Source organism: Gigantopelta aegis, chromosome 3 (genome assembly GCF_016097555.1).
Source record: "Gigantopelta aegis isolate Gae_Host chromosome 3, Gae_host_genome, whole genome shotgun sequence".
Taxonomy (NCBI): Eukaryota; Metazoa; Mollusca; class Gastropoda; order Neomphalida; family Peltospiridae; genus Gigantopelta; species Gigantopelta aegis.
The window spans coordinates 49,000,560-49,024,860 of NC_054701.1; the positions used below are offsets into that span (position 1 = coordinate 49,000,560).

General features: G+C 40.4%; 1 protein-coding gene across 1 annotated transcript in view; it reads right to left on the reverse strand.

Annotated features, from left to right (window-relative positions):
• LOC121368168 (G-protein coupled receptor 161-like) overlaps positions 1–23,280 on the reverse strand; it is a 42,646-nt gene extending 19,366 nt beyond the window's left edge. Inside the window, exon 1 of the mRNA XM_041492784.1 lies at positions 23,039–23,280. The gene's annotated coding sequence lies outside the window, so the exon portion shown is untranslated. The remainder of the gene's footprint in view (positions 1–23,038) is intronic.
• Between the last annotated feature and the right edge of the window lie 1,021 nt (positions 23,281–24,301).

Sequence of the window (24,301 nt, forward strand, 5' to 3'; positions counted from 1 at the left end):
GTACTATTGTATTATTACTGTCGAATTCTTGTTTTTATTTTAATCTGTACACAAGGCGAGACGTAAATAAAGAATTTGTCTGTCTGTCTGTTATGGCCGTTGTTTTGTTCTTGTAGTGTTTGTTTTGTTCTGTGGTTTGTTTTTGTGTTGGTGTTTGAGGGTGGGTTTTTTTTTTTTGGGGGGGGGGTTGGGGGGTTGGCAGGGGGGGTTATGGGTGTAATATAATTAGAACAATTTGCAATTATACACACTGTGTAGTAAAAGAAAACATATTCAGAACATTCTACACCAAAAAGGATTAAAGAATATAAAACATTTTCTGAAACACAGTACCTAAAGATCAACTATTACTAAGTTTACACAAAGTATAAAAGCTATTAAAGAAAAAACATTGTGGTTTTGGGTACAATATATATTGCTCAATAAGAAGACAAAAAATTATACTTAACTGGGAGCGAAATCAAACCACAATGTGTTGCCTACATTCAAATACACATCGATACGGATACCGATATAGACACGGATTCCAGTATGGCTACGGATACCGATATCAATACGGATTACGATATATACTACTCAAAAGAATTTAAGGGTCAGACGATATTTTCGACATTATTTTCTGAATGTTAATTATATTAGCTAGACCATAATGTCACGCATGGTATTGTTCCATTTTGACGAAAGTGAGTCTAAGCAACCCATAAATGAATTAAAATCCACTGTCATTGACATTGTCGACTAGTTCTAATGGCGAAAACATGCTTACATTTGCACGTAAATTAGGGCGAAAGCGAAAGGTCTGCTAAGTGCCCATAACTAGCTTTTTCACAAAGCGCTTCATTTGCACGCTTTGCACGCTTTGCATGTGTATTCCATGTTCCCAATGCTGAATTTCCGTATAATTGGAGCTTGCGTTTGTGTACGGTGCACACTCCAAATTCGACAATGGTAAGACTTCAATTGACTATCGAAGATCGAGGAAGGGCTATTGCTTGGCTTCAGGATGGCAATACGCAAAGAAATGTTGCTCTGAGACTTGGTGTCAGTCAGAGTGTCGTTGGCCGACTGTGGCAACGGTACCAAGCAACGAATTCTGTTCGAAATCGTCCACGTTCGGGAAGACCCCGAAGCACTACAAATAGAGAGGGCCGCTACATCACCAATATGGCTCTACGTCAACGCACAACCACTGCACGCCGATTACGTGACAATCTGCGGACTGCGACTGGAACTCGAGTGTCTGATCAAACCATACGCAATCGTCTGAGAGCCAATAATCTACGCTGCCGTCGCCAGGCTGTTCGACCACCATTCCTACCACGTCACAGAACGGCCAGACGTCACTGGTGCACGCTTCATCTGCGGTGGCAGCGTGTTCAGTGGGGTCGAGTGATGGTCACTGATGAGTCCAGGTTTAGTCTCCAGTTCAACGACGGTCGGGTTCGTGTCTACAGACGTCCTGGGGAGCGCTTCGCTGACGTTAACGTTAGACAACGTCACCGGTTCGGTGGTGGCAGCGTCATGGTGTGGGGCGGCATCTCTATCCACCATAGGACCCCCCTCTATGTGGTGGATGGCAATCTGAATGGAATCCGCTATCTGAATGAGATTATCCGGCCGTTTGTTCTCCCAGGCCTTCAGCAGATTGGCGGCGGGGCAGTTCTGCAGGATGACAATGCCAGACCCCACCGCGCCAGGGTGGTAACGGACTTTCTCAGACAACAAGGTATCGCCAGGATGGATTGGCCAGCATATTTGCCTGACTTGGCCCCAATAGAGTACGCCTGGGACGAATTAGGCAGGAGAGTTCGGGATAACCATGCCCCTCCGGCCAACCTTCATGATCTGGGTCAACTTCTTATGGCAGAGTGGCAGGCCATTCCCCAAGAGTTCTTCAGACGTCTGATCAACAGCATGAGGCAACGATGTGTCGAGTGTATTCGCGCCAGGGGTGGATTCACACACTATTAAACGAATGTTCTTATGTGTAAAATCCATGTTTGACAACCTTCAACTTTGACAGCATGTCATGTGACTTTCTTGTATACAGTGACGTTTATTTGTGGGGTTTTTTTGTAAATATGGAACAATAAATAAAAATGTTGGTGTAGTTTACATCATCAATCTAATACACTCTGAAACTTATTTGGTTATAAATTTTTGACCCTTAAATTCTTTTGAGTAGTATAGATACAAATACCGATATGGATACGGATACCGATCTGTAAACGGATACCGATATGGATACGGTGGAGCAACATAAATACTTCACAAATGACAAACAAAGGTTGTCTCTGAAGGATTCTAGTAACATTTCATTCCAACTTATTTTCGGGCTTATATCCAATTAAGGTTCAAGCACGCTGTCCTGGACACATACCTCAGCTATCTGGGCTGTCTGTCCATCTGGGCTGTATGTCCAGGATAGTGGGTTAGTTGTTAGTGGTTAGTATTTAGTGAGAGAGAAGAGGGTGTAGTGATCTTACATCTACCCACGGAGTCGTTAAAACTAGCTCTGGGTGAGAGCCGGTACCAGGCTGCGAACCCTGTACCTACCAGTTTTATGTCCGATGACTTAACCACGACACCACTGAGGCCGGTTATATTAACAACAGTGTATTGCCAAACATTTTCACCATCCGATGATTCAGTTTCTACATTATGATGTAATACGAGTCGTTAAAACTCGCTCTGGGTGGGAGCCGGTACCGGGCTGCGAACCCTGTACCTACCAGTTTCTGCTATCTCTCACGACAGGTGGCTGCGTTAACAGAAAAAAACCTGGATAGGTTAATATGCATTTTTCATTAAACTGGTTGGGCCATAATCGCCATTTCTCAAGCGAGACATATTACATCAAACAGTTGTACCAAAAATGAACTGACCGCTTTATATTTTTTACATAACGCCACAGACATTTAGTACCATACACACATGGATACGGCTAACGTTACTATGCGTTACTCTGTAATCTGAAATGATCGGGTGGAAATATATATTTAGAGCTTGTTATGTAACTGACCCTAACCACATCGGTCGGTCGGTCTCTCGGTCTCTCTCTCTCGGTCTCTCGGTCTCTCTCTCTCTCTCTCTCTCTCTCTCGGTCGGTCTCTCTCTCTCTCTCTCTCTCTCTCTCTCTCTCTCTCTCTCTCTCTCTCTCTCTCTCTCTCTCTCTCTCTCTCTCTCTCTCTCTCTCTCTTGCCTATCCATGAAAAATGTTAATGTTAGAGAGTATATATATATATACCATTATCTAAAAATATATATAGGGGCAATAAAAATTGCGTAAAAATATAACCATCGACTTTTAAAGTTGTAATCAGCTTTGGATTGATGGTAATCTTTTTATCCCCTTCAACAGAAGCGACACAGCATGAATGAGTGCCGTTAATCAAGGAATAGTTACTAACTGAGTATTGTGACGGCGCAGTGGGTTGTAGCTAATACTGGAATTTGGTAAAAACTGCGAAACGAAAACTACCAAGAAGTCAAGATAAGTCCAGTTACGTGGCAGAAGTTAGTCACTTTCCTTTTGGCCACTCAGTCTGCTTTAATTTATCATGGTAATGACGACGACGTTGATGATGATAATGATGATGATGATGATGATGATGATGATGATAGCGAGTATCATTAAGGTTCTGAAATAATATAAGTTGTAGAAGCATCACGAGGGGTATATGGCGAGGGGGTAAAAGAGCACACTGAGGGTACATAAAACGCCATATACTAGTACCCCGAGAGATGCTTCTACAACGAATTTATCTTGCCGACATGTTAAACCATATAGCCAAATAATCAAAATAATGCCAGACAATAATTGTTAACAATTTATTAACGGAGCCGTACCATGCGGACGCGAACGAAACCACTTGCCAGTGACGAAAAATAGTTCCATCGATAAACGAGTTTTTAATTTCAAATGTTTGTAATACGAAATTGTCTGAAACAGATATTAATAATAATAAAAAAAAATTTTTTATTTATTTATAATCTAATTATTGCTTTAGCATTAACTGGGGTGGCTGGAAACTGTTAGAAATTACAGACGGGGTATAAAAGAATTTGGCTCCGCCCACAGGGGTATAAGAGATTTGTCTAACGGCAAACAACCAATGAGATTAAAGAATTTTACATGAATGCGAGATAATGATGTCATAAGTCCCGTGAGCTTGTATCTATCTGATGTTCAAGCGCGCTGTAATGAGTAAACTAAAGTTTGATTTGTTTCACGACACCACTAGAGAACACAGATTTATTAATCATCGGCTATTGGGTGTCAAACAATTGTTAATTTTGACATAGTCTTAGAGAGGAAACCCGCTACATGTTTAGATTAGTAGTAATGGATAGCAACGATGGAACTAATTTTTGTCCTGTAACTTTTGGCTATTCTCGTGGCTAGACTCGTACAGAGGCAGTGGGCGGGAGATGGCCCAGTGGTAAAGCGCTCGCTTGATGCGCGGTCGGTATGGGATCGATCCCCGTCGGTGAACCCATTGGGCTATTTCTCGTTACAGCCAGTGCACCACGACTGGTATATCAAAGGCTGTGGTATGTGCTATTCTGACTGTGGGGAAAGTGCATATAAAAGACCCCTTTGCTGCATTAGGAAAGAAGTAGCGGGTTTCCTCTAATGACTACGAGTCAGAATTATCAAATGCCTGACATCCAATAGCCGATGATTGATTAATCAATGTGCCATAGTGGTGTCGTTAAACAAAACAAACTCCTTCCTACAAGGCACTATTCTTGTGGCTAGACTCGTGCAAGGCACTCGCTTCGTGTGATGTCGCCTTTAGCAGTTTAGATGTCGAGAGAAAAAGACGTTTGTTTTTATTTAACGACGCCACTAGAGCACATTGATTTTTTTTATCTTATCATCGGCTATTGGACGTCAAACATATGGTCATTCTTTTATTTGCGCTTCCCACAGGCAGTATAGCACAAACCATAGCCTTTGTTGAACCAGTTATGGATCACTGGTCGGTGCAAGTGGTTTACACCTACCCAATGAGCCTTGCGGAGCACTCACTCAGGGTTTGGAGTCGGTATTTGAATTAAAAATCCCATGCCTCAACTTGGATCCGAACCCAGTACCTACCAGCCTGTAGACCGATGGCCTAACCACGACGCCACTGAGGCCGGTAGGTGTCGAGAGATTATTAATCACAGTATGGATGTGTAAGGCCACTCCGACTTTTGTCTGACTGACCAATAATCATAAAGCCACAGACAGCCCAGGTAGCTGAGGTGCGAGCCCATAACAGCATGCTTCAATCTTAATTAGATATAAATATGAAAATAGGTTAAAGCGAATTATGACCGGATTCTTGTGGCACAAACAATGGCTTAATCAAGTTAAAATTAATTAATTACAATCGGGCACACTCAGCTGTCTGGGGTGGGGCGTAGCCCAGTGGTAAAGCGCTCGCCTGATGCGCAATCGGTTCAGGATCGATCCCTGTTGGTGGGCCCATTGGGCAATTTCTCGTTCCAGCCAGTGCACCCCGACTGGTATATCAAAAGACAGTAGTATGTGCTATCCTCTCTGTGGGGTGGTGCATATAAAAAGATCCCTTGCTAACTAATGAAAAAATGTAGCGGGTTTTATCTCTCTAAGACTATGTCAGAATTACCAAATGTTTGACGACCAAAATCCGATCATTTAATAAATCAATGTGCTCTAGTGGTGTCGTTAAACAAAACAAACTTTAACTCAAGCCGTCTCTTCTCTCGTTACTTAATAATCAGAGGTGAGTCAGATGACCTGATACCCGATTATAGGTTTGTAATATTTTATCTGATGCTTAGCTCATTACACACACGCTAGTAACAAAACCCTCAAACATCGGCCTGACTAATAACGTCTTGTCACTATTAGAAGATTGTAACCTGAACGAAAATCTCCCTGTGATATAATGACTTCATGATTATCCATCAATTATCTGTTATTTCTGGCCGGTGGTGAGGTTTGGTAATAACTGTGATACGTCGCGTGTCCCAGCATGACACTTCGTCCGTTTACTGACACAACTATATTCACAGCTGCATGATGGTTCGGTCAGATTTCGCTTAGTAAACGAAAATATTCTGGGGTGTTTCCAACAAAAAAAAAAAAAAAAAAAAAAAAATCAACTGATATTCTATTTTCAATTTCTAATCGGGCATTCCTCCCGCGAGAAATAACCCTCCACACACCTGATATAAGATATGAGATTCCGTGTGGGATGCAAGTAAGTAAAATGATCTAACTTACTGTAGGTAGCACTAAACCAAATAATTTCCGGCTGGGTCAAAGTTAGAGGTGCACCGAACTTTTGATAGAGAAGTTAACATTACAAGTCCTGTGATAGGTTATAAATGTGAGTGTACTGGTTGTAAAAAAATTAGTTTCATCTGGGCTAAAAATGTATGCAAAAAAAAAAAAAAAAACGTTAAGTTTAAAAGAGCCATTTTTTTTTTTAAATTTAGCTGCAGAAGACCTAAATTCTGGTGGGTAACTGACCCTCCACCGATTATTTTAGCCTACGTATTGCCTTGGCAGCCATGACGTCTTTGTTTAATTAGTGTTGTTTTTTTCCAGTAGTTCTTTGTAGGGATGGTGACATAGCAAATCTTCAGGTATTGAACCACAAACCAAAAAAGAAAGAAATGTTTTATTTAACGACGAACTCAACACATTTTATTTACGGTTATATGGCGTCAGACATATGGTTAAGGACCACACAGATATTGAGAGACGAAACCCGCTGTCGCTACTTCATGGGCTACTCTTTTCGATTAGCAGCAAGGGATCTTTTATATGCACCATCCCACAGACAGGGTAGTACATACCACGGCATTTGATATACCAGTCGTGATGCACTGGCTGGAACGAGAAATAGCTCAATGGGCCTACCGACGGGGATCGATCCCAAACCGACCGCGCATCGAGCGAGCGCCTTACCACTGGGCTACGTCCTGCCCCTCAAAACCACGACAATCCACGCGATGTATCGGGTACATACATACATGCATACATGCATACATGCATACATCCATACATCCATACATGCATACATGCATGCATACATGCATGCATACATACATACAACCTCGACATACATACAATATATAGATATTCATACATCAATACATACTAGCCAGTGCCAGGTCTGCCCACTGTTTCATGCACGTAAGCGGGATCGACCGCGTAGATTGTAGGCCCCATGCATATGGTTGAGTTAAAAGAGCTTCGATAGCTCAGAGCGTATCGTGGTTAGCCTTGCAATTTGCGGGCGAATCGGTGCCACAGGTTCGAGTCCCAGCAACGGCATGGGACACTTTGTGAGGCCAGAAAGGATTTAATTATCCCCTGCGCCAGTGCGTTAATATCTATGTATGTAATAGTCAACCTCGACATAAATACAATATATAGATATTCATACATCAATACATACATACATGCATACATGCATACATGCATACATCAATACATACTAGCCAGTGCCAGGTCTGCCCACTGTTTCATGCACGTAAGCGGGATCGACCGCGTAGATTGTAGGCCCCATGCATATGGTTGAGTTAAAAGAGCTTCCTTTTTATGGAAGCTTCGATAGCTCAGAGCGTATCGTGGTTAGCCTTGCAATTTGCGGGCGAATCGGTGCCACAGGTTCGAGTCCCAGCAACGGCATTGGACACTTTGTGAGGCCAGAAAGGATTTAATTATCCCCTGCGCCAGTGCGTTAATATCTATGTATGTAATAGTCAACCTCGACATAAATACAATATATAGATATTCATACATCAATACATACATACATACATACATACATACATACATACATACAAACATTCATACATGCATACATACATACATCAATACATACTAGCCAGTGCCAGGTCTGCCCACTGTTCCGTGCACGTAAGCGGGATCGACCGCGTAGAGTGTAGGCCCCATGCATATGGTTGAGTTAAAGAACTTTCTTTTTTTATGGAAGCTCGATAGCTCAGAGCGTATCGTGGTTAGCCTTGCAATTTGCGGGCGAATCGGTGCCACAGGTTCGAGTCCCAGCAACGGCATGGACAATTTGTGAGGCCAGAAAGGATTTAATTATCCCCTGCGCCAGTGCGTTAATATCTATGTATGTAATAGTCAACCTCGACATACATACAATATATAGATATTCATACATCAATACATCAATACATACATACATACATACATACATACATGCATGCATGGACCGACCTCGGTGGTGTAGTGGTTACGCCATCGGTCTACAGGCTGGTAGGTACTGGGTTCGGATCCCAGTCGAGGCATGGGATTTTTAATCCAGATACCGACTCCAAACTCTGAGCGAGTGCTCCGCAGGGCTCAAAGGGTAGGTGTAAACCACTTGCACTGACCAGTGATCCATAACTGGTTCAACAAAGGCCATGGTTTGTGCTATCCTGCCTGTGGGAAGCGCAAATAAAAGATCCCTTGCTGCCTGTCGTAAAAGAGTAGCCTATGTGGCGACAGCGGGTTTCCTCTAAAAAAAAATCTGTGTGGTCCTTAACCATATGTCTGACGCCATATAACCGTAAATAAAATGTGTTGAGTGCGTCGTTAAACAAAACACTTCTTTCTTTCTTTCTTTTTTACATGCATGCATGCTTGCAGGCAGACAGACAGGCAGGCATATAGACACATATACAGGCCTCTGAAAATTACGAGAACGATCATTTCGTTCGCGCGTTGTTCGCGTAAATTTAATTTTGCGTAACCTATTTTTGTTCGCGCATAATTTGCAACATCATTTACTTAGATATAACGTGTTACGCAAAAAGGAAATGGGTTACCTTCATTTATTCCTACGTAACCGATAAATGGGTCTCGCAGATTTTCAATTCTCAGAGGCCTGCATATAGACAGACGCACAGTATACACTACATACTGTATATGAATATGTATATGTATATGCAATGTGTACACTACATACTGTATATGAATATGTATATGTATATACAGTGTGTACACTACATACTGTATATGAATATGTATATGTATATGCAATGTGTACACTACATACTGTATATGAATATGTATATGTATATACAGTGTGTACACTACATACTGTATATGAATATGTATATGTATATACAATGTGTACAAAGTTCATGGTGAGAACCGTAACAAAAGCACATAAACAAATTATAATACAGCAATTAAGGCAGAATCGAATTAATAGGAAAAGATACAAATATTTAACGTAGATGTATATACATTCTTTGAACTCTCGTTCCAGCCAGTGCACCATGACTGGTATATCAAAGGTGGTGGTATGTGCTATCCTGTATGTGGGAAAGTGCATATAAAAGATCCCTTTGATTCATTAGAAAAAAAATGTAGCGGGTTTACTCTGATGACTATATTATATATCAAAATTACCAAATGTTTGACATCCAATAGCCGATGATTAATGAATCAATGTGCTCTAGTGGTGTCGTTAAACAAACCAAACTTTCTTTGAACTGTTAAAAAAGCACAACGTTATAAACTATCACACAACTTCAAACAGAATGAAATTAATTTTACAAAATTAATATTTACTGTTTTCAGTATGTTGTTGTTCAATCTGATACTTTCAAGTAAAGTAAAACGATACTGTTTATTATTGCATAAAGTAACTGAGACTGATGCGGTTAATTATTTAGGTGGGAGTTTCGTGTCGGTAATATCGCGTGTCAGACACGCGGGACTTCACGAGACAAACGCAAGGCTATAAAACCACTATGAGGCACAGATGGACCAAACCAGTATCTGGACCGTAAACCCATTACTAGACTGGTAACCAGTCAAACTCATTGCTGGGTGGTTTATAAATAAAGAAAGAAAGAAATGGTTTACCCCTCCGCCTGCTACCGACCACGGTCGGGCTGCTGGTGCTCACTTGCACCTGCTAGTGCAGGCGGTCCCTACTCCCCCCCCCCCCCCTTTCCTGTCCTGGACGGAGGAGCCGGCCGAGACCTGCTCTTGTGCCCAAGACAGGCGTGCGCTACAACAGCTTGCTCTGAATGTGCACGTAAAGCCCTATGACCTGACCTTATTTAACGACGCACTCAACACATTGTATTTACGGTTATATGGCGTCAGACATGGTTAAGGACCACACAGATTTTGAGAGAGGAAACCCGCTGTCGCCACTTCATGGGCTACTCTTTTCGATTAGCAGCAAGGGATTTTTTTTTTTAATGCGCCATCCCACAGACGGGGTAGTGCATACCATGGCCTTTGATATACTAGTCGTGGTGCACTGGCTGGAACGAGAAATAGCCCAATGGGCCCACCGACGGGGTTCGATCCCAGACCGACCGCGCATCGAGCGAGCTTCGACTTAGATACGGTTTGTAACGTGCTCATATACCTCTATGGTTTCGAACTCATCGAGCCAGCGCTTTAGCACTGGGCTACGGTCGCCCAGGTTTATAAATGGTGCATGTCATTAATGACATTTTCATTTAGAGACCCGTCCCGGAACCGGTCCCTGGCGATGTCAGAGGTCGGATCCGAGATGGGCGTGCCTGAACCTATCTCTGAATATGGGCACGTAAAAAGAGTTCCCATACCACACCATTTAGACAAATAAGGCCCTGTAAATTACTGTAAATCCGCACAAAACGTTTGTTAAACTGTTTTGTTTAACGACACCACTAGAGCACATTGATTTATTGATTATCGGCTTATGGATGATAAGTATTTGATGGTTTTGACATATTGTCACAGAGAGGAAACCCGCCATATTTGTTTTCCATTGGTAGCAAGGGATCTTTTATACGTACCACCCCACAGACAGGAAAGCACACACCACAGCCTTTGATATACGGTACCAGTCGTGGTGCACAGGCTGGAACGAGAAATAGCTCAATAGGCCCACCGACGGGAATCGATCACAGACCGACTGCGCATCAGGCGAGCGCTTTACCACTGGGCTACATCCCGCCCCAAATCCCCCCCCCCCCCCCCCCCACACACACACACCACACCCCCACCCCATCACAACCACCACAGGTATATCAAAGACCGTGGTTTCTGCTGTGCTATCTATAGGAATGTGAATATAAAAGATTCCATGTTGCTAATTAAAAAAAAGAAATGTAGCGGGTTTCCACCCGATTACCCGTCACAGTGACCTCCAATAGCCGATGATTAATTGATGAATGTGCTTTAGTGGTGTCGTTAAAAAAAGTGAACACATATCTGGGTTTGTGCGCTCCCCCTCGCTCCTAACAGATAAAAATGTAGCGGGTTTCCTCTGAAGAATACGTGTCACGGTTATCAAATAACACATGGTTAATTAATTAATCAGCGTTCTCTAGTAGCATCGTTACAGTTAAACACACATACAATGTTTTATTTAAAGTTCGCCAACCATACCCTCCATCATGAATAATAAAGCACATTCGATGGCAATATCTGTTCTTGCTATTCGGTAGAACACTACGTGGGGGGGGGGGGGGGGGGGGGGCAGCTGGGGTTTTCTTTAATACCAAATAATCCACATTTGTCAAACGCAGACAGTCGAGTTTCGTGACTATCACAGAATGGGTGAATATAAGTTTGAATATAATAAAGTTATGTCTTCGAGCAACTGATTTGTAAAGACCACATTTAAACAGTACTTGAACTTAAGTTGAATACATAATCATTAAAATAAGTCAAATCGTTAAGAAACTGATTTGTAAAGGCATTATTTAAACAATACTTGAACTTAAGTTGAATACATAATCATTAAAATAAATCAAATCATTAAAGGGACATTCCTGAGTTTGCTGCATTGTAAGATGTTTCCGACTAATAAAATATTTCTGCGGTTGAACTTACATGATAAATATTATTTTTTGTTTAGAATATCAGTGTCTGTATATTCAATGTGTTTCTGGTTGTCTTAATATTTGTAAGAAGCCCGAACTGGAATTTGTCTTCAAATAACGTCGTACGTACGAAAGAAATATATTTTAGGAAATAAAATGAAATTTAAAGCAGTACAAATTTTAGAACGATCAGAAACACGTTTAATATACAGACACTAATATTTTATGAAAAAATATATATTAGATATGTAATTACAATCGTTAAAAAGTGTCTGTTAGTCGATCACATCTTAAAAATTGCAGCAAACTCAGGAATGTCCCTTTAAGAAACTGATTTGTAAAGGTATTATTTAAACAGACCTTGAACATTGAGCAACTGATTTATAAAGACATTATTTAAACAGTACTTGAACTTAAGTTGAAAATAATTATTAAAATAAGTCAAATCGTTAAGCAACTGATTTGTAGAGACATTATTTAAACAGTACTTGAGTTTAAGTTGAAAATAATTATTAAAATAAGTCAAATCGTTAAGCAACTGATTTGTAGAGACATTATTTAAACAGTACTTGAGTTTAAGTTGAAAATAATTATTAAAATAAGTCAAATCGTTAAGCAACTGATTTGTAGAGACATTATTTAAACAGTACCCGTAATTGAACTTAAGTTGAATACATAATCATTAAAATAATTTAAATCATTCAGCAACTGATGTAAAAACATTATTTCAACAGAACTTGAAATTAAGTTGGATATAATAATAAAAACAAGTTAAAATCACTAAGCAACCGTTGGCCTAATTCATTCAACTCTGGCAAGTTTGCGACCTAGCAGTGCAATGCAGGGACGATGTGATGTTGTTTAAGAGAACTTTGTGAATTAGGCCTCTGATTTGTAAAGACCGTATAATATTTAAATAGTACTCGAACCTTCGGCTGAATACAATAATGAAAACAAAATACATGTACATCGTTAAGTAACATATTTTTAAAGAGAGTACAAGTTTACTGGCTGTCAGGTTCTAGGTAGGATATGATAACGACAGTGACATTAAACCGACTCGACACCGTCAGAATGTTTACGCATGGGGCGATTCTACTGGCGGAGAAAGGAAACTGCATCAAATGTTTAAATATTTAATGAACGAACTACTTTTCCGTTAAATATAGATTTATATATATAGGGTTACTATGGTAAATGCATTAACGTAGACGCATTGCTTGATGCATAAGCACTCTATAACGATCATACGGGATATGACTAACTGCAAGCAATTGGAGAAGCGAGGATTTCGTATTGCAGGTCACACACTTTCGGGGACATTCTTATGCTTGTACATTCGTTTGTTAATTCCAACTTTGACACGTGTTAAGGGGCAACAGGCAAATATGAAAGGTGGTGGTGGAAAAGAAGATGTGTGATTACGGGACCATGGTCCCCATGACACACACACACACACACACACACACACACACACACACACACACACCCACACAAATACACACACACACACACACACACACACACACACACACACACACCTCCTCTGGTTGAGCCAGTGACAGCCATGGTGCACTAATATTACTTAACGACATATTAAATTTATCACTTTTGTTTATTTGATTTGGTACGTCACTTTGATGGATGTATAAGAAAACCACGCACAAATAACCGACCACCGGAACACTTCGCATTTTGCCGTCGTACGTATGTATTGATGTATGTAGGCCTACGTGCGTACGTATGTATTGATGTATGTAGGCCTACGTACGTCTATAGTGATGTATGTAGGCCTACGTACGTATGTACTGTTGTATGTAGGCCTGCGTGCGTACGTATGTATTGATGTATGTAGGCCTACGTACGTCTATATTGATGTATGTAGGCCTATGTACGTATGTACTGATGTATGTAGGCCTATACGTACCTATATATTGATGTGTGTAGGCCTGCGTACGTCTATATTGATGTATGTAGGCCTACGTACGTATGTACTGATGTATGTAGGCCTATGCACGTGTGTATTGTATGTGTCTTTAATTTAAAGATCCCATTCATACATACATTAAGATAACTAATCAGCATGTAGTTAATTAAATGTGCAAGCATAAATCCTCTACGATTGTTCCAAAATAGGCTTCTTTCGCAGGTCGCCCTATAACATTTCACAAGTAGGTTCACTTTCTAAACCCCATTGTGTTTGCCACTATCATTATATCCTACTTCAACCCCTAATTTAGAGATCACATTTTACTTCTCAGGTTTCAATAATTTCCTAACGTCGCCGAACGGGTTCACCCCTGGAGAAAGGTGAACCGGTACACTTGGCGTGTCTGTTGGTACGATATGGTGAACACGACACTGAACGGAGCCGTGAAGTGGCTTATATCACCAGACTCACGATGATAGAAGCGTGTGCGGCAGTTAATCATACTTGACCCGTGGGTTAGACCCATCCTGCACTACCAGGGTTTCTTGGAGAACAGATGGGGGGATGATGAACCGCTCGGTCTTGCAGTTGAGAGATGATTAAGTCTGCGTGTAACTCATCTAGCTGGTTGTTTACGTTTTGCCGGTGCGGCATCAAAAGCAGCAACGCCAAGGAGGCGGTGGTTCGTAGACATGTAGCGGCTAAACATAACACTCGGGTACAAGTGTATTATCGTTAATTACAGCGTCTATCTGCGATAAATCGTAGGATTGATTTGTGCTCGGTGGACCCACATATTTATTTTATTATAACAACAGATCTACGACTGATATGTTAAAGCGGGTTTCTCATCTCGATCTCAAAGACCCGGTGCTGAAGAAAAAAAAGTAAAGTTTGTTTTATTTAACGACGCCACTAAAGCACATTGATTTTTTATCTTATCATCGGCTATTGGACGTCAAACATATGGTCATTCTGACACTGTTTTTTTTAGAGGAAACCCGCTGTCGCCACATAGGCTACTCTTTTAAGATAGGCAGCAAGGGATCTTTTATTTGCGCTTCCCACAGGCAGGATAGCACAAACCATGGCCTTTGTTGAACAAGTTATGGATCACTAGTCGGTGCAAGTGGTTTACACCTACCCATTGAGCATTGCGGAGCACTCACTCAGGGTTTGGAATCGGTATCTGGATTAAAAATCTCATGCCTCGACTGGGATCCGAACCCAGTACCACCAGCCTGTAGACCGATGGCCTAACCACGACGCCACCGAGACCGGTCAGGTGCTGAAGATGTCTTATACTTGACGCTGAATAGGCATATTCTGAAATGTTTACAATAATCGAGCGAGTGTGCGTGCGTGTGTGCTTGCGTGCGTGTGCGTGCGTGTTTTAAGTAAATCTGTCCCGGAAGAAGTGATTGATTATTCCCGAGACAGACATGCCTCAATAAGTGGATGTAAGCACGCTACCAGAGTGTCCTGATCACGATCCTGGTCAAGCTGCATGTATTAATATGTTTTCAACCAGGTTCAATGTCTTCAACGTGCAATGTTTATCCAATGCAGTAAAATGTTTGGGTTTGGGTTTTTCACTTTTTATCTAATTATTTGTGACCACCGTCCTGGACAGACAGCCCAGATAGCTGGAGTGTGTGCCCAGGACAGCGTGCTTGAACCGTAATTGGATATAAACACGTAATTAATTTAAAAGAAGAATTATTTGTGTACGGTGAAAACAACAAACCCATAAGCCATTTCTCGTGGAAATTACGATAAAATAAAAGAAGAAAAAGAAAGAAAGAAAAGGAAAACAAATATGAGATTTTTAAAAATTATTAAATAGAATAATATTAAACTTGCAAATAAAAACGAGGAAATGGGATTGGCCCACCCAGTTTACGCATACTGAGCACCCTGTTAAAAGCAAACACCTGGCATTTTCTTCATTCATTTTGTGGTTTCCACACAACCTGAGCCTCTCCTGGTATTAAACACATTACTAACGCTCTCAGTCAGTGTTCAGTAACTGGACACCACGTATCCGGGGGTGCGGGTGGGGGTGGATGGATGGATGGAGAAGGTCTTTTCCGTTGTAAGTTACCTTTGTTTCGGTTTCCCCTTTATTAAAGTTGATCTATTACGAGTGTTAAATATTATATATATATATATATATATAATATATATATATATATATATATATATATATATATATATATATATATATATATATATATATAGTGATTTCCCTAGAAATTTGGCAAGGCATGGTAGACCAAACACTTTTGGGGCATTTTCATCATTTTCGGGGCACTTGTATTTCATTAAAAATAGACAAAAATTAATTGAAATAAACATTAATGTAATTTATGTGTTTGCTTTAATAAATGAATGGCAAAAGATATAAAAGGCATATTTTATTAATTAATAATACCTTTTTTGGTATTTTATAAAGGCAATTTTAGAATTAATTACTGAAAAAAGGTTTCTTTAATCTCAGGGCAGCATGGTGCTGATTAAGGCAAGATGGCACTAGACTATTGAGGCATGGTGCCGCACCATGATAAAACAAGCTAGGGAAAACACTAATATATATATATACATGTGTGTATATATATATATATATATATATATTTATATATATATATATATATATATATTTTTTTTTTTTTTTTTTTTTTTTTTTACCAATATTAAAATAATTTACATTGCCAATATTTTTACACCTTCCTCCTCACAATCCTGTAGAACAAAAAAATGTAGTTCGTGTAAAAGTAAACTACAGTGTTATACAATGCCAACTCCTTCGCCAGTATTTATACATATGTTGTTTAAAGTTAAATGTTCAGTTAAAAATTTAATTTGTCTGTTGTACAGTTCTTCCCTGTAGTTCTGAGCAGTAACAATCCTATTTCAGGGTCCATTAATTAGTCAAGTTTAAAGTTTGTTTGTTTAACGATACCACTAGAGCACATAGATTAATTAATCATCGGTATTGGATGTCAAACATTTGGTATTTCCGCCATGTAGTCATCAGAGGAAACCCGCTACATTTTTCCTAATACAGCAAGGGATCTTTTATATGCACTTTCCCACAGAGAGGGAAACACATACCACGGCCTTTGACCAGTTGCTAATCACCTCAAGCGAGCAGTCAACCGACTGAGCTAAATCCCACCCCTTTTAAATAGTAATATTTGTACAGGTTTGTATTCGGCGTAGGACTATAATTCATATATTCATTTCAACTTAGTTTCGTACTTGTATCCAGTTACGGTTCAAGCACGCTATCCTGGGCACATACACCTCAGCTATCTGGGCTGTCTGTCCAGGACAGTGGGTTACTAGTTAGTGGTTAGTGAGAGAGAAGAGGGTGCAGTGGTCGTACACCTACCCACTGAGTCGTTAAAACTCGCTCTGGGTATGAGCCGGTACCGGGCTGCGAACTCAGTACCTACTAGCTTTATGTCCGATGGTGTAACCACGATACCACCGAAGACTTATAATTACTACCAATGTGTCTGTTTGACCGATTTTCGCAAAAGTCCAGATTTTAGGAGCTTCCGTACACTGGTTTCGATCGCATGATTAGGTTTTTGCAATAACTTCAATCAGAGCGGCTTAGTATCGCCAGACCAGCAATTTGTTCAACTTGTAAGACCTTGAATGTAGGCTAAGAGGGGTTAATGCTCAAGTTCCACGTTGTTGAACGTTTGACACAATAATTGGAAATATTTTTAACGAAGTAAACAAAATATTTTCATTTCATAGGAAGTCATTTCAGTGTGCTTATATCTAATTGAGGCTCGCTAACGTTTTCAAGGACACATGCCTTGAGCAGGGTTTTTTTGGCTGTCTGATAAATGATTAATGAGAAGAAGATTGTTTTGTTTACCGACATCACTAGAACACATTGATTGATTTATTAATCATCGGCTGTAGGATGTCAAACATTTGGTAGCATCTGTCCAGTAGTCTTAGAGGAAACCTGCTACCTTGGTACTTGGTGATGCCTCGACCAGAAGCGGCCAGGCCCTTTATAAGGGCCCTATGGGCAACCTAGGAGACACCACAGCATCGTAAAGGTCTAAAATGAACGAGCTACTCTCGATTCACTAATATCAAAACCTATATTAGCTCGGCCATTTACTTTTCGACCGATCGTTCAAAATTGCGCCAAATTCCCTCAATCAAAATTGCGCACCCTTTTCTCTTTGGCATTTAACTGCTCCATTCAAATTCCATAGCACCACCACCACCCCCACCCGCCTGCTACCGATTTGATCGGGCTGCTGGTGCTCACTTGCACCTGCCAGTGCAGGCGGTCCCTCCCCTCCCTCCCCCTCCCCCACCTTTCCTGTCATGGACGGAGGAGCCGGCCAAAGCCGACTCTTGTGCCCACGACAGGCGTGCGCTACAACAGCTTGTTCTGACATGACATGCTACCTTTTTCCATTAGAAACAAGGGATCTTTTATATGCATTTTCCCACAGACATGATAGCACATGCCACGGTGTTTGATATACCAGTCGTGGGGCACTGGTTGGGACTGGGAAAAACAATCACTTCGACATACATACAATATATATATATATATATATATATATATATATATATATATATATATATATATATATATTCATACATCAATACATACACATGTACATGTACATACATACCTGGAAACTAATTAAGCATTATTAATTAAGTTTTGGGTTATACTTCGCAATTAATTGTGAACATTTTGTCGATACAAAACACTGAAATTAATGTTCTGTTATTACAGAGGAATTTGAAAGAGATTTTTCTTTTTAAAGATTCGCAGTAATTGATACATCAATATTTAATGTATTCTAGAGAAAAACACAGAAAAGATAAACATGCATGAAAATGTATGATAATTAACTACGGAGCTGGAACCACACTAATGTGCTTCTCGTAAGTAATTTATTCAGGTCATCTTGGTAAATACCCAGTAGATACAGAATACAGGATTAACCTTCATCAGTACAGACAAATACTTCTGACGCCTTTTTTTGGCAGCAATACAATTCAGGTGATGCTTAATTAATTTCCTGGTGTATAAATCTATCCTCTACAGCAGAACTAGAACTAATGACGTGTGTGTGTGTCCGCCAACTAATTATATATTAAATCACTGGCAGGATTCTGCAAGTAAGGTTTTGATTGGTGGACATGAGCTCCAACTGGCTGGTGTTAGATCCACATGTAATAGTGGATCTAATTTTAATTAGATTCAGCCAAAGATTAATTAAAACAGTGTGGCAGCGCAATAGACCTCTTTCTCATTCCACTGCGCATGTGCCCGTTGCGGAGTTACTCGAGGACGCAAACCGCGAGATTTCGCGAGATCTCGCCAAAATAGACCTATCTGCAAATTGGGGGGCAAAAGCAATGGGAGGCCACGACCATTGTTCAATTATTAACTGTTCCAATCGCATATGTCCGGGAAATTCGTTATCCTTCCATCGATATCCAGCCAATGGATATCGGAAACGTTTGTGGGTAATCGTTTCACGTAGAAAACGATTTTAATGTTACTCTAAGTACGAGGGTTTGTTCGGTACATTTTGTAGGAGGGAAGCCAGTGAACGCATAAGGGACCAAAACCTTACCAGTTCTGTACAGGACGTTCCTACACAGGGCGGTCTAGTATACTTAGATATGGTGGAAAACACATTAACAGTAAAGAAAATAAATATATTTGGTATAATACCCAATGCGTTCATGTTGACACTGTATAAAAATGTGTGTATGGGTAAACAGAACGGCACCTACCTTCAACCCCCCCCCCCCCCCTCAAATCCCCCTTTTTTTAAATTCCCACTTTATGGATATACATGTAACAGCATAAAATCAATTCCTTTTTTTAACTTTTCCCAATTAGATAGACACTAAGAAAAATGCAACAAAACACCTTTTGATTATATATATATATATATATATATATATATATATATATAGTCAAACCTGTCCTAGCGGCCACCTGTACTAAGCGGTCACCTGCCTTAAGCGGCCACTTTTTTCCTCCCAAACGATTTATAATGTAAATGCACCTGTAATAAGCGGTCACCTATCTAACGCGGCCAGCGGCCACCTAAATCGGATCCCAAATCGCTAAAATACCTGCATTAAGCGGCCACAGTAAAGTTTTACTCTGATATAAAAGGGATATTTTAACAACAGCGATAAGGTGCAGCAAATAACTGATCTTCACACCTTCAGGAATACTAGTACCCATTCAGTCCCGACATCTCCACTGTGTATTAATTAAGGAAGTATGAATCTGACATGCATCTAATTGCCTCTGGGCAGGCTACGCTTGACATTTGTAGATTCACTTACTATAACAATACATCGCATGAAGTCGGAATTAAATAATTAAATGGAAAAAGAAAACAAAATTGTGGAGAACGGTTAATTTAATATATTCTATTTGCATTATTTCTGAAGGAGACAACATGTCAAAAGTTGATTTATAGTCAACTATGAAGCACAAATCCGTTAATTAGCAGTCCAGACGGTAAAACAAGAAACAACAACAAATGTTTTAAAGACTATATATGTGGCAACCTGTACTCAGCGGCCACCTGTCTTAATCGGCCACGTTTATCTACTCCCTTGTGTGGCCGCTTAAGACAGGTTTGACTGTATATATATATATATATATATATATATATATATATATATATATATATATATATATATATATATATGTGTGTGTGTGTGTGTGTGTATACTCTCTGTCTCTGTCTCTGTCTCTGTCGCTCTCTCTCGCTCTCTCTCTCTCTCTCTCTCTCAAATATATATATCGATCGATGCCATAACCTGTCGATGCCATAACCTATGGAATCTGTCAACTGTTTTGTTTATACTTTTTACGAGATAGTCTTTTAATCTGGCGTTATCAAAACCCTCGGGTACGAGTCGCAGAGACTTTGTCCAAGTTGTTGCACTGCTTTTTAAAGGGACATTCCCGAGTTTGCTGCACTTTTTAAGATGTTATCGACTAACAGAGACTTTTTAACGATTGTAATTACATATCAAATATATTTTTCTGCATAAAATATCAGTGGCTGTATATTAAACGTGTTTCTGATCGTTCTAATATTTGTACTATGTTAAATTTCATCTTATTTCCTAAAATATAGTTTTTGTCTTACGTACGAAGTTATTTGAAGACAAAATCCAGTCTGGGCTTCTTACAAACATTAAGACGATCAGAAACACATTGAATATACAGACACTGGTATTCTAAACAAGAAAATATATTTAATATGTAAATTTAATCGTAGAAATATTTTATTAGTCGGAAACATCTTACAATGCAGCAAACTCAGGGATGTCCCTTTAATTTGAACCATTCCGCTGTAAATTTCAGCGGACCGTTTTCTACGGCCATTATACCATCTAATTCGAAATATGTACATGTTAGTTGCCAAAGTTTAAAAGTCTCCTACGAAGCTACTCAAGTCACCCATAACAACCTGTCTGTCACGCCCCCCAATTTGTAAATAGACTAGTTTCAGTCTATTTTGTCAAGGGACGTTACTCTTCGCGCGCATGCGCAATAGGAATGCGAAATACCTCTAAGGAATACGACAGTAGATGACGGTCAACGTTGATTGGATGAGTTTCATTGCGTTTTGTTGTCTGTCCGACTTTCATTATCAGGATTATGTATGTCCAGTTATAGTCACTGTCGTCAACAAGTGATACGGGACATGTAGCGAAACAAAAGATAACATGTCAAATACGATGAGAATCAGATACCTCACCAATACGTTTGGCAGGTATTGGGTTCATACGTCGATACCGGCTCCATTCAGTCTGTCTCTCTGTCTCTCTGTCTCTCTCTGTCTCTGTCTGTCTCTCTCTCTCTCTCTCTCTCTCTCTCTCATCTACACTATCCTTCGAACTCCCACTCTTCCTCTCATGATTTCAACTCAATTGTTTATTAACCAGTTCACACACACACACCACCACCACCACCACAACTGGTATATCAAAGGCCGTGGTATGTACTACCCTGTCTGTGGGATGGTGCATATAAAAGATCCCTTGCTGCTAATCGAAAAAGAGTAGCCCACGAAGTGGCGACAGCGGGTTTCCTCTCTCAATATCTGTGTGGTTCTTAACCATATATATAACCGTAAATAAAATGTGTTGAGTACGTCGTTAAACACAATATGTCCATCCATACACATACACACACTCATATATATAATGTACATGCATAAATCACGTAAATCTCAGATTTAACTGATGTGTATGTCCAAGACAGCGTTTTAGAACCTTATTCGCATTATGAATATAAACACATAAATAAATCAAAACAAAAGTAAGGTAAATATTTAAAACGTGTTAATCAAAAAATGTTTTTAAAATACGCCAGTGGTGGGTACATAATCTGGCCTGCTCGGTACACGTGTTCAAGGCCAATTGGGTATGGATATGCGACATGTTTTTGGCGTGCTTCCATCAGAAAACTGTCCAAGCTCGCCTGTTGTGGGCACAACCCATGGAGGTAAATGGAGGTATATCTGTTTTGAGCCCTAACTCAAACTGCCAAAAAATATATAGCTGGGGGGGGGGGGGGGGGGCTGGACAGCCCAACGGTAAAGCGTCAGTCTGGGATCGATCCCCGTCGGTAGGCCCATTGAATTATTTTTCATCCCAGCCAATGCACCATGACTGGTATATCAAAGGCTGCGCTAATGTGCTATCCTGTCTATGTCTATAGGATTATGGGATGGTGCATATAAAATAGCTCTTACTACTAATGGAAAAATGTTGCGGGTTTCCTTTCTAAGACTATGTCAAAATTACAAAAAAAATTACATCCAATCAGTGTGCTCTAGTGGTGTCGTCAAACAAGATAAAACAATCTGTAAAATGGACTCACCCATGACTCTGGCCGTTCCAGACGAACACATGGAGCAGTTTACTGTTAATGTTACAAGCCAAAACAATCTAAAAACTTCACATTCCACAAAATTGCATATGGTTGTAAAATCAATACCGGTAATTTATATTTATTTTCTAAAAACATAACAGTGAACAAAAGCAACCCACGTTACAACAAATTGCGCCATAAACGCCCATCAAGTCTCATGGCCACTGCTAAAAACACATGGCTTTTCATACGTGGGAAACAAGATTCAGAAACACCGTGTTGTATGCTAAAAAACGGAGCTTTCTGTGGCAGTCTCAACGTAGATATACTAGTAAATAACAAAGATTACTTACCATAACAAAGCCATTATGGTAGCACGTGTAATTAGCCGTGTGTTTGTCCTCCGACTGGATTACAGGTTCGTCTGCAACCCGTTAAATCGGGCAGTATTGAAGCGCATCTCGCACTCTCCCATTGTCCCCTGCAACATACACACATCACATACGCGTACTCTTGTTTCCATGTGTGAATCAGGAGCTGCGAGCTAAAAATAACTCACTTTTGTTTAGCTAGAACCCAAAAGCGTCGACCTGAAGCTAATATGAACTGTGTTGGGACTAAAAATAGCTCGGCTGAGGTAAAATTACATTGTGTGTTATAAGCGGCTGACTGTAGACACACAATAAAAGGAGGTTTAATGTTATTCAGTGTTGAGATTTTTTCATTACTAACACATTTCCATTGAACCATGTATGTGTGTGTGCAAATATGTAAATATGTATGTATACTATATAGATGTATGAATATCTATATATTGTATGTGTATCGGATATGACTAGGTCATGCATAGATATAAACGCACGGGCACAGGGCATAGAAATCCTTTTTGGCCTCCCAAATTGTGCCTTAGACACTGAATCGACCGCAGTTCCCAGACCACTACCATAACCACTCGGCCATCGAGACATACATGTATGCATGTACGTTTGTATGTATGTACGTATGTATGTATGTATGTATGTATGTACGTGTGTGTGTATGAATGTGCGCGTGCGAACATGCACATTGACACACACACTTTCTCTGTCTGTCTCTCACTGTCTCTCACTGTCTCTCTCTCTCTCTCTCTCTCTCTCTCTCTCTCTCTCTCTCTCTCTCTCTCTCTCTCTGTCTCTCTCCATTATATTTAATATCTAATCTATATGCAAAATCTCTCTCTCGCGCGCTCTCTCTCTCTCACTCTCTCTCTCTCTCTCTCTCTCTCTCTCTCTCTCTCTCTCTCTCTCTCTCTCTCTCTCTCTACCTCTCTCTCTCTCTTATCTATCTCTCCCTCCCTCCCCCTCTCTCTCTCACTCTCTCTGTAATACATATTAACGTAACTGCTGCTAACAGCTGTGCATTGTGGCCACAGGCTAATAACAAAATGGTAAACTATTAGTATACCTGCTGATACCTTCAGTGGACAGGTAAACAAAAGAAACCAGGCGATTACTCTCGGGTCTGTGGCTCGTAGGGAGCAGTTGGCGCCATGCACTGGCCTCGGTGGCGCAGTGGTTAAGCCATCGGCCTACAGGCTGGTAGGTACAGGGTTCGCAGCCCGGTGTCGGCTCCAACCC